Below are 14,216 nucleotides of genomic sequence, written 5' to 3'. Positions count from 1 at the left end.
GTCTGCAAACTTAGTATGACTTTATGCAGCCTCTCTGCTAATGGGTGGAGTTGTGTCCTGTCTTGCTAGTTTGGCATGGGGCATCCAGCACTGGAGCTTGCTGGCCATTGGGTGGAGCTGGTTTTTTGTGTTGAGATGGAAATCTCTGGGAGAGCTATCACTGATTGATATTACATGGGGTCTGGAGGTCTCTGGGGGTCAATGTCCTGGACTTGGCTCTCCCACCTCGGAGGCTGAGGCCTGACACCAGGCTGGAGCATAAAGACCCTGCCAGCCACAAAGCTCAGAAGAAGAGGAAGAAAAAAAGAAACAAACAAACAGAACCCCAAACCAAGTTGTAAAAGCAAAACTAAACAGGCAAAATCATGCAAAGATACATACACACACGTACTCATAAAAAGAAAACAAACAACTAAAAGAAAAACTGAACAATCAGAACCCTAGGACAAATCATAAAAGCAAACCTAAACAAACAAAATCACAGAAAGAAACATACACATACACACTCACAAAAAGAGCAAAAAGGAAAAAAAATAAATTTTTTTTTAAAAAAGTGTGCAACCAAACCAATAAACAAATCCACCAGTGATAACAAGCACTAAAAACTAAACTAAGATAAACATAAAAACCAGAAACAAATCAGATGCAGAAAGCAAACCCAAAGTCTACAGTTACTCCCAAAGTCCACCATCTCAATTTTGGGAACATTTGTTGTCTATTCAAGTATTCCACAGATGCAGTGTTCATCAAGTTGATTGTGGGAAGTTAATCCTCTGCTCCTGAGGCTGCTGTGAGAAATTTCTCTTTCTCTTCTTTGTTTGCACAGCTCCTGGGGTTCAGCTTTCGTTTTGGCCCCACCTCTGTGTGTAGGCTGCCCTCAGGCATCTGTTCCCCACCCAGACAGGAGGGTGTGAAAAAGCAGTGGCTGATTAGGGCTCTCTTCCTCACTCAGGCCCAGGAGATGGAGGGGTATGGTAGTATTAATTGCAATGCGGAGCGAGCCTGTGTCAGCAGAGGCCAGCATTTCATTGCTACAGCCTGAGGTGTGCCATGTGTTCTCCCAGGGAAGATGTCCTGGATCTCGGGACCCTGGCAGTGGAGGTCTGCACAGTCCCCTGGAGGATGTGGGTAATGACCTGCACTTGCACACAGGATTCTTGGTGGCAGCGGCAGCAGCATTAGCATTTCATGCCTCTTGTCTGGGGTCTGAGCTGTTAGCTGCAGCTCTTGTCTGTCTCTGGAGCTCACTTAGGTGCTGCTGTGCCTTCTGTGGGCACACAGAGCAGGAATCCCCTCTCCTCTCACTCCCCAAAACAGTGGTCTCTTGACACTTACACAGGTCCAGACTTTTCCCTTGACTCCCTCCCAGCTAGCTGTGGCGCACTAGCCCCCTTCAGGCTGTCTTCACGCAGCCAACCCCAATCTGACCTCTGAAGCCTGAGCCTCAGCTCCCAGGCCCCACCTGCCCCAGCGGGTGAGCAGACAAGCCTCTCGGGCTGGTGAGTGCTGGTCAACACCGATCCTCTGTGTGGGAATCTCTCCTCTTTTCCCTCTGCACCCCTGTTTCTGCACTCTCCTCCATGGCTCTGAAGCTTCCTCACCTCGCACAACCCCCATCTCCGCCCATGAAGGGCCTTCCTAGTGTGTGGAAACTTTTCCTCCTTCACAGCTCCCTCCCAGAAGTGTGGGTCCAATCCCTAATCTTTTGTCTCTGTTTTTCCTTTTTGCTTTTGCCCTACCCAGGTACGTGGGAATTTTCTGGCCTTTGGGGAAGTATGAGGTCTTCTGCCAGCGTTCAGCAGGTGTTCTGTAGGAGTTGCTCCACATGTAGATGTACTTTTGATGTATTTGTGGGGAGGAAAGTGATCTCCACGTCTTACTCCTCACCATCTTGAAGGTCTCTAGCAAGCTTTTAAATTCTTCATATTATACATTTTTCCATTCTATTGAGTCCTCTTATTAGTCTCATTTTTCTTTTCATTCTTTTTGCAAAGTTTAAAATATCAGAGGTTATAAGCTATATGCTTAGGACCCCAAAGTGAGTCTTTTTCAACTGAGTCTTTTCACCTTTAAGCTCTAAAAAGACACCTAAAATTGGATTCTGAAAGATTAAGTTTCACTGATTTTCTCTAAGACAACAAACTGATCCTTCCTATAACTGCAACCTACCTTTGGACAATTTCTCACTTCTTTTTTTCTTTTAGATTATATTCCTGTTTTCAAAGCAATGCAAACAGTCGTATGCCTCCAGCTTACAATTTCATAGATGAACTTGGAAAGGGAAAAATTAAATGGCTGGGAAGGATTGGATGACAATTACTGAAAGCTACCTAACCATACCTCTTTTGGGATCCTACCTCATTTTTGTAACCCCTTTGGGTTTCAACAAAATTTCTTGATTATTAATTGAAATGTTAAGATGATTATTATGTTAATTAGTCATTATTTGAAAAGAAAGAAGTCTGTTCCCTTTAGGATTTCTAATGTATTTCTTTGAATAGGTAATGTATAATTATGCAGTATTTCTGATGAGAGATATATGAGTTAGAAACCATGGCCAGCCTGATGAGGCTTCCTGCAGTTCTACCAAGTTGACCCCTTTATGATCCTTGTTAGTCTTATTTGAGAAAGTACACATTCATTTCATTATTTTCTCTTTGACATGTTTCATTATACCTGAAAATTGGATCCACCAGTAGCAGGTAAATTTAATAGATTTAACAATTTTCTAAATGCAGTTTGCATTTACACAAATTGAGTCAAAGCAACCCAAATCCTTTAATGAAAAGCTAAAAATAAAGTAAGTATTACCTCCTCCACACTCCCAAAAGAGGGCATTTAAAATGCCTCTTAAGATTATAGGAGAAATAAATAGTTCTTTTTTCTTAAGCTTATTCATACTGGGCCACTGAAAATGAGGCATTTTATCTTTGGAAATTTAATGAACAAATCATTTTTTTCATGTATTAAAGTGACTACTCTCTCAACCTCTTTAAGGAAGGGAAAGCTGGATGGTGGAGTTGTTAAGGACTTTGGCTTTGGCATCAAACTCTGTCTGATCCAGGCTCCGTCATTTTATCTGGGCAAACTACCTCATCTGTGTTCCTCTTCTGTTAAACAAAACAAAACAAAACAAAACAAAACCTTGCTTTTGTACTATGAGGATTAAATGAGATAGTCCATATAAAGCACTTGGTATACTGTCTGGCACAAAGCAAGCACTCAATATGTTAGATATATTTATTATTCATGATAACATAATTCACGGTCATACACTGGCATTCCAAATCTGGTATCAGAATGTACAATAGTCACAACAAATATCCTAATTAGCTAACTTCTTGTTCTGTTCTATGGAGATACAAGTTCATAAAATAGAAAAAAGGGAAAAGCCATTGAATTTTGGCATTAAAAAAACAGGTTAAACTAAGGATTCATTTGAATCATTAGTCCTTCCAATGTTTTTAAATCTGTTTAAAACTGTTGTGTGGAAGTGGTACACCTCTTTTGAGAATGCATTGATGTTATTTTTTTTACTTGTTCTGATGGTGATTGTCCTGCCAGGTTTTGGGTAAACCGCCATGAAGAATTCAAGTGATTTGTTGTCATATTTCAGGCTCCCATTTTGTCTGTCTTTAAAACAGAATTAATTTGTTGTTCATTCTCCCTCTAAAATAAGAAGTCTGATGGTTTGGAAGAAAATTAATAGAGCAGGTTTTCTGGCTCAAACAGTGTTATAGTCCCCTCTGTGTGAATACTTAGATGAGTGTAAATATTATGCTGGAAACCACAATGTCTCTAATTTCTCCTGCATCATTTCTTTTGCTAGAATTGTGTTTTTATACAATCATTAAAATAAAACATTCTCACTGATTAAGCCATGTTTTCCTAGAGATAACTATTATATTTTTATTAGTTTTTTCCTTTGGAAAAATGTTAATAACATCTGGGTAGGAGGGTCTGAAGATTATACAATTCCAAGAAATGTATTTTATATAGTTTATAAACTAAAAGAACAAAGAAAGAAACATGTATAAAATTCTTTTGGAGATAAATTTTTAAGAAACTTGAATTGCTTTGTGAATTACTCTAATTTACATAATTTGATAAAGTAAATGATTTGTACTTTTTCACAATCCACTTTCAGTAGGACTTGAAACAGACATTTCTGAGTCTGATTTAAGGATCTTCCTATGGTCTAGTGGAATATACCAAGTGGTACATAAAATATACATTCTGAGAAATTCTCAGAGCTCATGAGTTTAACCTTGTATATCTAAATTTCACTTCCTTTTACCATTTTCTATGTTCTTGATGTCTTTACTACCATTTCTACTATTATTTATTGAGAGTCTATATTGTAATAAATGTTTTAAGCTTTTTTCCTCATTTACTCCTCACAGTAAAATTTGTGCTAGACATTATTCTCATTCAGAAGATGAGATCAATAAAACTTCGACTGGTAAATAATTTGCATGATGTTATACAGCTACTAATTGATGGAGCCAAGCTTCAAACCTTCTAATAGCAATGCAACTTGAATAAGCTTCTGTATCTTGAGAATACTATTAGTCATTGAACAGAGAGACAAGACATACAGAACTACTACCCTCTTGATCTAAAGTACGATGTAGGTGATGTAACAGAGGGATCTCAGAAAGTTTTCATGGAGTCATTCAAAACATTTTCACCCAGGAGATGACAACTGGGTGAGTCTTGACAAATGCGTGTTTACCAGTAAATCGATGGTTTCAGAAAAATTGTCCAAGGCATAGAAATGAGCAAAAGATATTATTAGATGTCCTTTCAGGGGAGTGCTCAGTGATATTTAGTGGTCAGGACTGTGTACCTTTGGTTAACTTTCTATTGACTAGGTTATTTTCAAATCTGAAGGGGTAGGAGTTAACTTTTAGGAAACTGAAAGTCACACAAATCATTCATATTCATAGGAATAAAAATATTTTTTCCAGTAAAGATAGAATTGATTTTTATCCAGTACAAATAGTAACCTAAACATTGCATTTCATCACCCTAAAGGATATGGGATACTAACTGGTCTGAATATATGTAAGCTTATTTCAGCTTTCCTAACTAAATATTGTGAGTGTGTGTGTGTGTGTGTGTGTGTGTGTGTGTGTGTGTGTGTGTGTGTGTGTGTAGGCCCAGTGCCCATTAGATAGGTAGATAGATAGTAAATAGATATAGATATGTAAATATATCTATATATCTGTATATCTTTTCTTCTTATTTCCTTTTGATGGTATTGACATTTTACTAGTTCTCTCATTAAATAGTGAGTTTAATAAAATCTTTTCTCAGGTGTTTATATTCACACGAGAGTCATATTTTTAACTTTTTGAAAGTTATAGTTTAGCAATTGGCATGGGAACTTTCATTAGAACCACCACCTTGAAAATAGAACAGACTCATAAAATTGGCTGGAATCTAAGAGTTGTACATACATTTAAAATACAGGAGAGAAGAGTAGTTTAGGAAATGCATGAAAAAGGGGAGGCAAGCTGGGCCCAGTTTTTATAGGCCTTAAGTGCTATGCTAAGTAACTGTATTTATCATGTAGCTATAACTGTTAAATTGAACTAAAGAGGCACATAGGTTAAAATCAGAAAACAGCTAGATTGTTTATTTAATTAATGTCTTTGCAAGTCCACTTTGTTGGCACCACTATGTCCGTGGGATGCGATTTAAGAAAAATCACAACACATTTTCTGGATAGTCTTGAATAATAAATTTTGGTAAAGAGTATCAATTCAGTAATTAATATGTTGAGTTCCAGGTTGTAATCAAAATTTCCAATTTCATTCCAGGATTTCCCACGCTTCAGCTTGGACTTTTTGCAAGACTGAGGAAAGGAAAAGGAGAGGATGATCATTATTTCCTTATTTTCCCCACCTAGATTCTGTGCTTCTGTTTCTCCTCTCTCACTTACCAGGAGGTATGTAATGTCTCCTGAATCTAATTTGACTCATTCTATCAAGGCGGTCAAGGGATGGTATTCTCTTGTCTTGCTTGGTGTTTAAATATAATTTCTTCACTTTTGAAGGCAATTTGGAGAAACCTCCATCACTAGATTCTCTTACCTGTAGGTTCTTTAATACAGTAAAGTCCATCAGGCTGTGAATGAGTACCACAGTGATTTTTTTTAAGTATGTGAAGTTCATAAAGTACAGAATAATGCTCAATAAATGTTTATTGTTTTGAAATAACATGTGTTGCAGCCACAAAAAAGAAATAGATATATATTTGAATACTATTTTGAAGGATTCTAAGCATTTATATAAAAATTCTTTGCCAAATCACAGCTACTTTCTGGATAGTCATCTCAAGTTACTACACATTTTTGATTTTTTAATACCAAACTGATTGGAATTAATTTTGTTTACTCTTTTTTCAGTTCCCAGGCATCAACCTAATTGATACTGTGTTTCTGCTTCAGTTGATTAGTTTTTCTGTTTATATGCAATTTGAGGTTTGAAGGGAAACCATGATAAGCAGATTGAGTGTCAGTAAGTTTATCAGCATACGGCTTTCCTGTCTAAATTGAATGTGCAACGTAAAAATTCATTAAAACTCACCTTTGAAACCTAGAAATAAACAGTTCAGAAAATGTCTAATGAGATGGCAATAGAAATTCTCCAAATACAACTTTAGCCATTACAGTCTTTATTAAAATAAACAAACCAGCTGACACCTTTTTCTTCAGAACCATCCTAGTAGGGGTAGAGATACTACCTGCAAAATCCTGACTGCAAGAAGTCGGTGGAATTCTTGCTTCCCTGCAAGGTGTTTTCTTTTGTTTTGCCAACATCCCTCACTCTTTTAATTCTTTGTTCCACAACCTTCCCCAATCTTTGTTTCTCTTTTTAAACACTCATCCCCACAACACTTGAAGTACACAGGATGCTGATATATTTATCTTCTATGTGGTTATTTTTGATTACTTCAAACCATGCACATATTGTCACCTTATCTTTGATAAAGGAGGCAGGAATGTACAGTGGAGAAAGGACAGCCACTTCAATAAGTGGTGCTGGGAAAACTGGACAGGTACATGTAAAAGTATGAGATTAGATCACTCCCTAACACTATACACAAAAATAAGCTCAAAGTGGATTAAAGAACTAAGTGTAAGGCCAGAAACTATCAAACTCTTAGAGGAAAACATAGGCAGAACACTCTATGACATAAATCACAGCAAGATCTTTTTTGACCCACTTCCTAGAGAAATGGAAATAAAAACAAAAATAAACAAATGGGACCTAATGAAACTTCAAAGCTTTTGCACAGCAAAGGAAACCATAAAGAAGACCAAAAGACAACCCTCAGAATGGGAGAAAATATTTGCAAATGAAGCAACTGACAAAGGATTAATCTCCAAAATTTATAAGCAGCTCATGCAGCTCAATAACAAAAAACCAAACAACGCAATCCAAAAATGGGCAGAAGACCTAAATACACATTTCTCCAGAGAAGGTATACAGACTGCCAAAAAACACATGAAAGAATGCTCAACATCATTAATCATTAGAGAAATGCAAATCAAAACTACAATGAGATATCATCTCACACCAGTCAGAATGGCCATCATCAAAAAATCTAGAAACAATAAATGTTGGAGAGGGTGTGGAGAAAAGGGAACCCTCTTACACTGTTGGTGGGAACGTAAATTGATACAGCCACTGTGGAGAACAGTATGGAGGTTCCTTAAAAAACTACAAATAGAACTACCATATGACCCAGCAATCCCACTATTGGGCATATACCCTGAGAAAACCATAAATGAAAAAGAGTCATGTACCAAAATGTTCATTGCAGCTCTATTTACATTAGCCCAGAGATGGAAACAACCTAAGTATCCATCATTGGATGAATGGATAAAGAAGATGTGGCACATATATACAATGGAATATTACTCAGCCACAAAAAGAAATGAAATTGAGCTATTTGTAATGAGGTGGATAGACCTAGAGTCTGTCATACACAGTGAAGTAAGTCAGAAAGAGAGAGACAAATACCGTATGCTAACACATATATATGGAATTTAAGAAAAACAAATGTCATGAAGAACCTAGGGGTAAGACAGGAATAAAGACACAGACCTACTAGAGAATGAACTTGAGGATATGGGGAGGGGGAAGGGTAAGCTGTGAGAAAGCAAGAGAGAGGCATGGACATATATACACTACCAAACGTAAGGTAGATAGCTGGTGGGAAGTAGTAGCATAGCACAGGGAGATCAGCTCGGTGCTTTGTGACTGCCTGGAGGGGTGGGATAGGGAGGGTGGGGTGGGAGGAGACGCAAGAGGGAAGAGATATGGGAACATATGTATATATATAACTGATTCACTTTGTTATGAAGCAGAAACTAACACACCATTGTAAAGGAATTATACTCCAATAAAGATGTAAAAAAATAATCTATATCAATGACTTTTCCAATGTCTTGGCCTCTGTTACTTTATCTCCTAAATTCCAGTGAACTTTTTCAGCATTTCACATTCAGCATTTCATACCAGCTTGTTATCAAACAAACAGCAGAACAAAACAGAGAAAACCGGAACCAAACCCTACCACTTTCAAGACTTGAACCCTGAAGTTTCTTTCTAAGGAATTCAACTTAGTGATTATAGTACGTGCCCTTCATATTCTCTATTTCCCTTTCTTTGTAAAATATTGTGCAGTCATAGCTGTCGAATGATGCTACGCAACACTTCCTTAAATATGTTAAAAGACTTCACTGTGGGCAAAGGGAACAATGAAAATCTCTGTATCTTCCACTCAGTTTTGCTGTGAACCCAAAACTTCTCTAAAAAAATCAAAAGACTCTTTTATATGGTCAACCTTATACGAGCTGTTTAAAAATGACTCAGCAATCCCTGTGTACATACACCTATAGCCTCTTTTGAGGCAGTTATAGATTTTTTCAAATTATCTCAAGGCCCTAAGCTACTTCGTCAATCAATGGCCTTGATAGAAATCATTGTATATTATGTCACTGAAAATATTAAAACCAGCCGACAGTATTTCTTCAAACCTCACTCTTCTGCATCTTTTCACACTTCTTTCCTGCTCCTCTTTCCTTGAGTGATCTCAATAATTCTCTCAATTTTAGTCTGCCTCAGAGCAAAATGATCAACACATTTATAGCTCAAACTGTCTTGTCTTCTAGGACTTCTGAGACACAGTGTGAACTCAATTGGATGCATCACCTCAAACTTTACATTTTTAGAGTGCCCCTAGCACCATCCTTCCCAAAACTACTCCTCCTCCTGCCTTATTTACCTCGGCTAATGAAAGAGCATAATATGCTTCCAAGGCAAGGATCTTCCAGGTCGTCTTTGACTTTTCAATGTGTTCTAAGTGCTGTGTCCAGCATCTCAAGATACTGTGAGTTTTACATGAGGAAAACAACGTGGCTTTCCTTAAAAAGCTTTGAAGATGTTTTTTTCAGTCAAGTCATAATATAGATATTCTAGAATAAGATCTAGAAAGTAATCTTAAAATCACTTTATTTCCAGGACATTATTACGGTGCTAAAACATTTCAAGGAAACAACAAATATTATATCAATCATGGGAGATGGCTCAGCAGAGAAAGGCAGAAGAGCAATGAGAAATAACAGTTTTCAGCAACCTCCATAGAAAACAGCTCCCAGCTCTGAACCCTGAATGTTCAAGACTTATGCCTCTGTAGTGAGGATGGGTGAGTTATGCTCTCAGAGCTCAATTACACTAGTAATCAATTTCATTTTAGTAACTCCATTTGTTCTGATTCCATTTTCACCCAGCGACCTTCTGATTATATTTTGGCTTCCTATGTAGTTTTATCTGCAGAATCAATTAAGACAACTTTTCATTCTAAATAATATTTGTATTTTTCACTATAAATTAAAACATTGGCCTTCTGACTTTATAAGCTTGGTGAATTTTGGTACATTTCAGAGAGACTGGTCAATGTTTTCTATTTTGCTTTCTGTTGGAATACTATATATATATAAAATAATTGTATAGCTCCATGAATTCAGATGCTGACAATAGTCATGTATCCAGAATCCTGATCAAGAAACAAATAATTAACACCCCCAAAACCCACTAGCCCAAGCCTTTGGAACCTCTTAGTTAGGCCATTGAAATAGACTTCAAAACAATCTCCCTGTTTCTCTTCACTGCTGCTTTCTAAATAATAATCAAGGAATTTCTCTGCTATTTCTAAGGTCTTTGGAAGTGCTTACTTACTTCTCTAGCTCCAAATCCCACTATGTCTCTATCCAAAATAAATAACTTTCCAGGTCTAGAGATTTATCAGGAAAGCAAAGCAATGGGGATTACATCAGGATAAGAAACAGGAACTGCCAACAACGAATGATTCTTGACCAATAATGCAATTTGGAATTATCAGAGATGCTTTAAAATATATACGTACCTGGCCCAATTTATATTTTTAACTTCTTTCTTTCACATCTGACAACCAATATGCCAGAAAATTATGTCAGGCTCTACTTTCAAAATATATCCAGAACCTAGTCACTGCACAAAGCCTCCACAATTGACGGCTCAGCTACTCTCATATCTCCTATGGGATATTGCAATAGTCTCCACTCTTCAGTCTTTTAACACCATAGTCAGAGTGATCCTGTTAAAATATGTGAGCCAAATCTTACCTCTTTTTTTGTTCTAAAAATCCTCCAGTAGCTTTCTATCTCACAGTAAAATCCAAGGTCCTTAAAATAGCTTTCAAGTCCCTAATCTGCACTGTCTAGCACAGTGGTCATCTCCACACGTGGCTACTGAACACTCCAGATGTGGAGTCTAAATTGAGATGTGCTGTAAGTAAAAAATGCACACCAGATTCCAAAGACTTGGTACAAAAAATTTTTTAATATGTCAATATTTTTTAATTGATTCAAGTTAAAATGATAATACTTTTCATGTATTGGATTAATTAACATTATTAAAATTAATTTCACAGATTCTATTTTTCACTTTATCTTGTGGCTACTGGAAAATTTATAATTACTTATGTGACTCGTGATATCCATTGGACAGTGCCGCTCTAAACAATGTAAGCTTCATTACTTTTCTGACCTGCTACTTCTTCATCATTTCTTACTAGACTGTCTTCCTTGCTCTTCTATGAACTCACCAGCATGTTTCTGCTGCAAGGCCTTTGTCTTTTAGTTTCCCCTCAGTCGGGAAGGTCCTTCTCCCAACATTTCATGCTGTCTTCCTCATTTCCTCTATGCTTTTTCTTTAATATTATCTTTTCAGTGAAAACTTCTGTGACTGCTTGATCTAAAATTGAAATCCATGGAAGTTTGTATCTCTCTTCTCTGCTTTACTTTCCCCCCACAGTTCTTATCTTTACCGAACATAGTTTTCTCTGATAGAGCAAACTGAACATTAGAGAATCTTTTTAAGTCTAGGGAAATCTAGTTTCTGTAGGCCAAAGCACACTACTCAAAGTTTGCAGCAAACTTTACTCAAAATTTAGACAAATAACAAGGGCTTTAAAATAAGGAGATGTTCTTTCCAGGACTTCAGAGCACATGAGTAGAAATGTAGGTGTGCATCAATACTCAGGTGTCCACATGAGTGTATCTTTTATGTTCAGGAGGTATGATCATGAATAGCAGAAGTGCAGATCATCTCCTGAGAAGGACAACCGCAAGAATGTCATGGTCATACTTATAGCCAAGGAGAGGTCTGGGTCATTACAAGCAGGGGCACTTACAATGGAGATTGAAACTGAACCCCAATCTCTTTTGTTACCAATGGGCATGATAAATGGTGGGTTACCAAGAGTGAGCAGCGTTATCTGAGAGAACGTGTTGATTTAGATTGTTAATAATACTGGAGACCTCTACTCAGTCGTCATGACCTCCCAACACCACAATACTAATCACAGAGACCTAAGGAGACCAATGTTCTATGATGTCTATTTTAATGACTATTATTTTTTTTGGCTGTCCAGCATATTATAGGCCAACTGATAATCTACAGCTTCATGTATCTCTTAAGTCACTCCATGGGCCCCAGCACAAGAGCTGGCTCACCAAGTGTCTCATAAGGGGAGCAGTGGTGACTACTTCTCCACCTTTATTCAAGACTGGAAGGAATTTGCTGCTCTTAGCCATCAGTGTCCAAAAGTACTTCGTTTTATCAGAAAGTACACTGCATGCTTCCCTTGAAAGGGTGGTGTTGGTTACATTGCCCCAAAAGAAAGCTGGGAAAGAAAAATCAATTATCTCTGGTCATCTTTCCGGTTTAACCATGTATTAAAGTGTGATTTCTCTTTACTATATATAAGCCTCACAAACCAGCAGATGTGATCATGCTAGCAGCAGGAAGAAAAACATGGAGGTCTTCCAGATCCGTGCTGGCTCAATTTATTGTAAATATTAACAATAATATTTTATTAAAAAATGAAAAATACAGAGCAATTGCTAAATCAGGACATATGGTTACCATATCCAATTAATCATTCACTACAAATACAAACATACTACATAACGAAAGTGGAGGACACAAAATTCCAAATCTAACTATACAATAATCATCAACAGAGACTTTAAAGCATTTTAAGATAAAATGGGCCAAACTAATGTGATTGCTCATGACATCCATTGCATACATTTGTTCCCTCTGGCCCGTATCTGAGACCAAATACAGCACAGAGAGCTCCAGTACATATTTGACACTCCCCATATCCAACACGTGCAATGTTATACCTGTTTATTTCTCTCTGCTGTCAAAAAAAATTTTTTTCTCAAAAACATGCTAAACATTTTTTAATTGATTGAGCATATTTACCCACTTTGACTTTTCTATTTCCCAGAGTATTTCTATTCTTCTTTAGAGTGCCACAGTTCTTTAAAAGAAACCCACAAAATAAAAATTCTCTAAGTGTATTTCTAAAGGAAAACTATGGTGTGTCACATATTGCTTTATACTTTAGGGATGGACAGAAAGATGGAAGTGGGAAAAGACAAAACATCACAAAATAAAATATAACTGTGAATCACTAGCCTGGTAAAGTATGGGTGGAAGAAGAAGTGACTTGGGGCAGCTTACTTAATACTTCTGAAACTCAGTTTCCACAGGGGTAGCATATGTTTATGTGATGCTGTTTCTGTGAGAAGAAAATTATATGATCCACATAGAACACTGAACCTGACCCATAGAGATCATTCTGTCAAAGTATATTTTTATTATTGTACTTATTGTTTATCCCTTGGTTGGGATTCAACCCTGATTCTTCACCCTCTTTAATACATACATTGAGCAACTAACTTTTTATCTTTGCTAATATTGTTATCATTTGAAAATGATGTTACAGTGTTATCAAGAAGGAGAAATTGCTCTTCACAGAGTTTCTGTTTGCACAGAATCCCTGCCTCCAAGGAATTTGCAATCCAATCATATAAGTAATATTTACACATGTGAAACAACTTAATGTCAATACAAAGGGCTTCTATGTACTTACCATGGATGGGATCCATGAGAGCAGTGATCATTCTTCAAGTAATAGTGATAGGAAGAAGTAGCAAGAGAAGAAGTTTTTACTATGTGTCAAAAAAGTGCTAAGATTTTTTAATTGATTGGTCATATTTAATTCTCATAGTACACTGCATAGGAAAGCACTATGATCCTCCCATTTTATATATAATGAAACTGGAACTTGAAGGGGTAAAATATCTTGCCCGCAGTCATTTACTATGGAAGAACCCAGAAGTGAAATCAGTTCTGACACCAGACTCCACTTTTCTGTCCACGGTTGTACTCAGGGGATCTAGCATGATGCTTGAAACACAGAAAGTATCAAATAACTTTTCATTGGAAGAATGAATCAATGAATGAATGAATACAATGTGAGGTACAGGCTATACATGCTTTGACGAATTCCAAGATTTGAGAAACTATTTCACTTAATGATTTACTCAACATAGATTTATCAAGCATTTGTCACATACCAAGCATGGTAATAAAACCTGGGAATACAAGGAAGGATGAGATATGATTTTTGTCTTTAATAAATTCATATTCGACAAATAAATACTTCGATAAGTTCTGTCATAGAAGAATACTCCAAACAATGTGGTAAGATAATTGGAGAGATTCCTCTTGGCTCTTTTGGATAGAGAATGTCTTAGGTTATTAGAAGATGTTCCCCAAGTAGAAGACAAGAAAGAGAAATCCTAC

The sequence above is a fragment of the Pseudorca crassidens genome, chromosome 2 (genome assembly GCF_039906515.1).
Source record: "Pseudorca crassidens isolate mPseCra1 chromosome 2, mPseCra1.hap1, whole genome shotgun sequence".
Taxonomy (NCBI): Eukaryota; Metazoa; Chordata; class Mammalia; order Artiodactyla; family Delphinidae; genus Pseudorca; species Pseudorca crassidens.
This window is presented reverse-complemented; position numbering follows the sequence as displayed.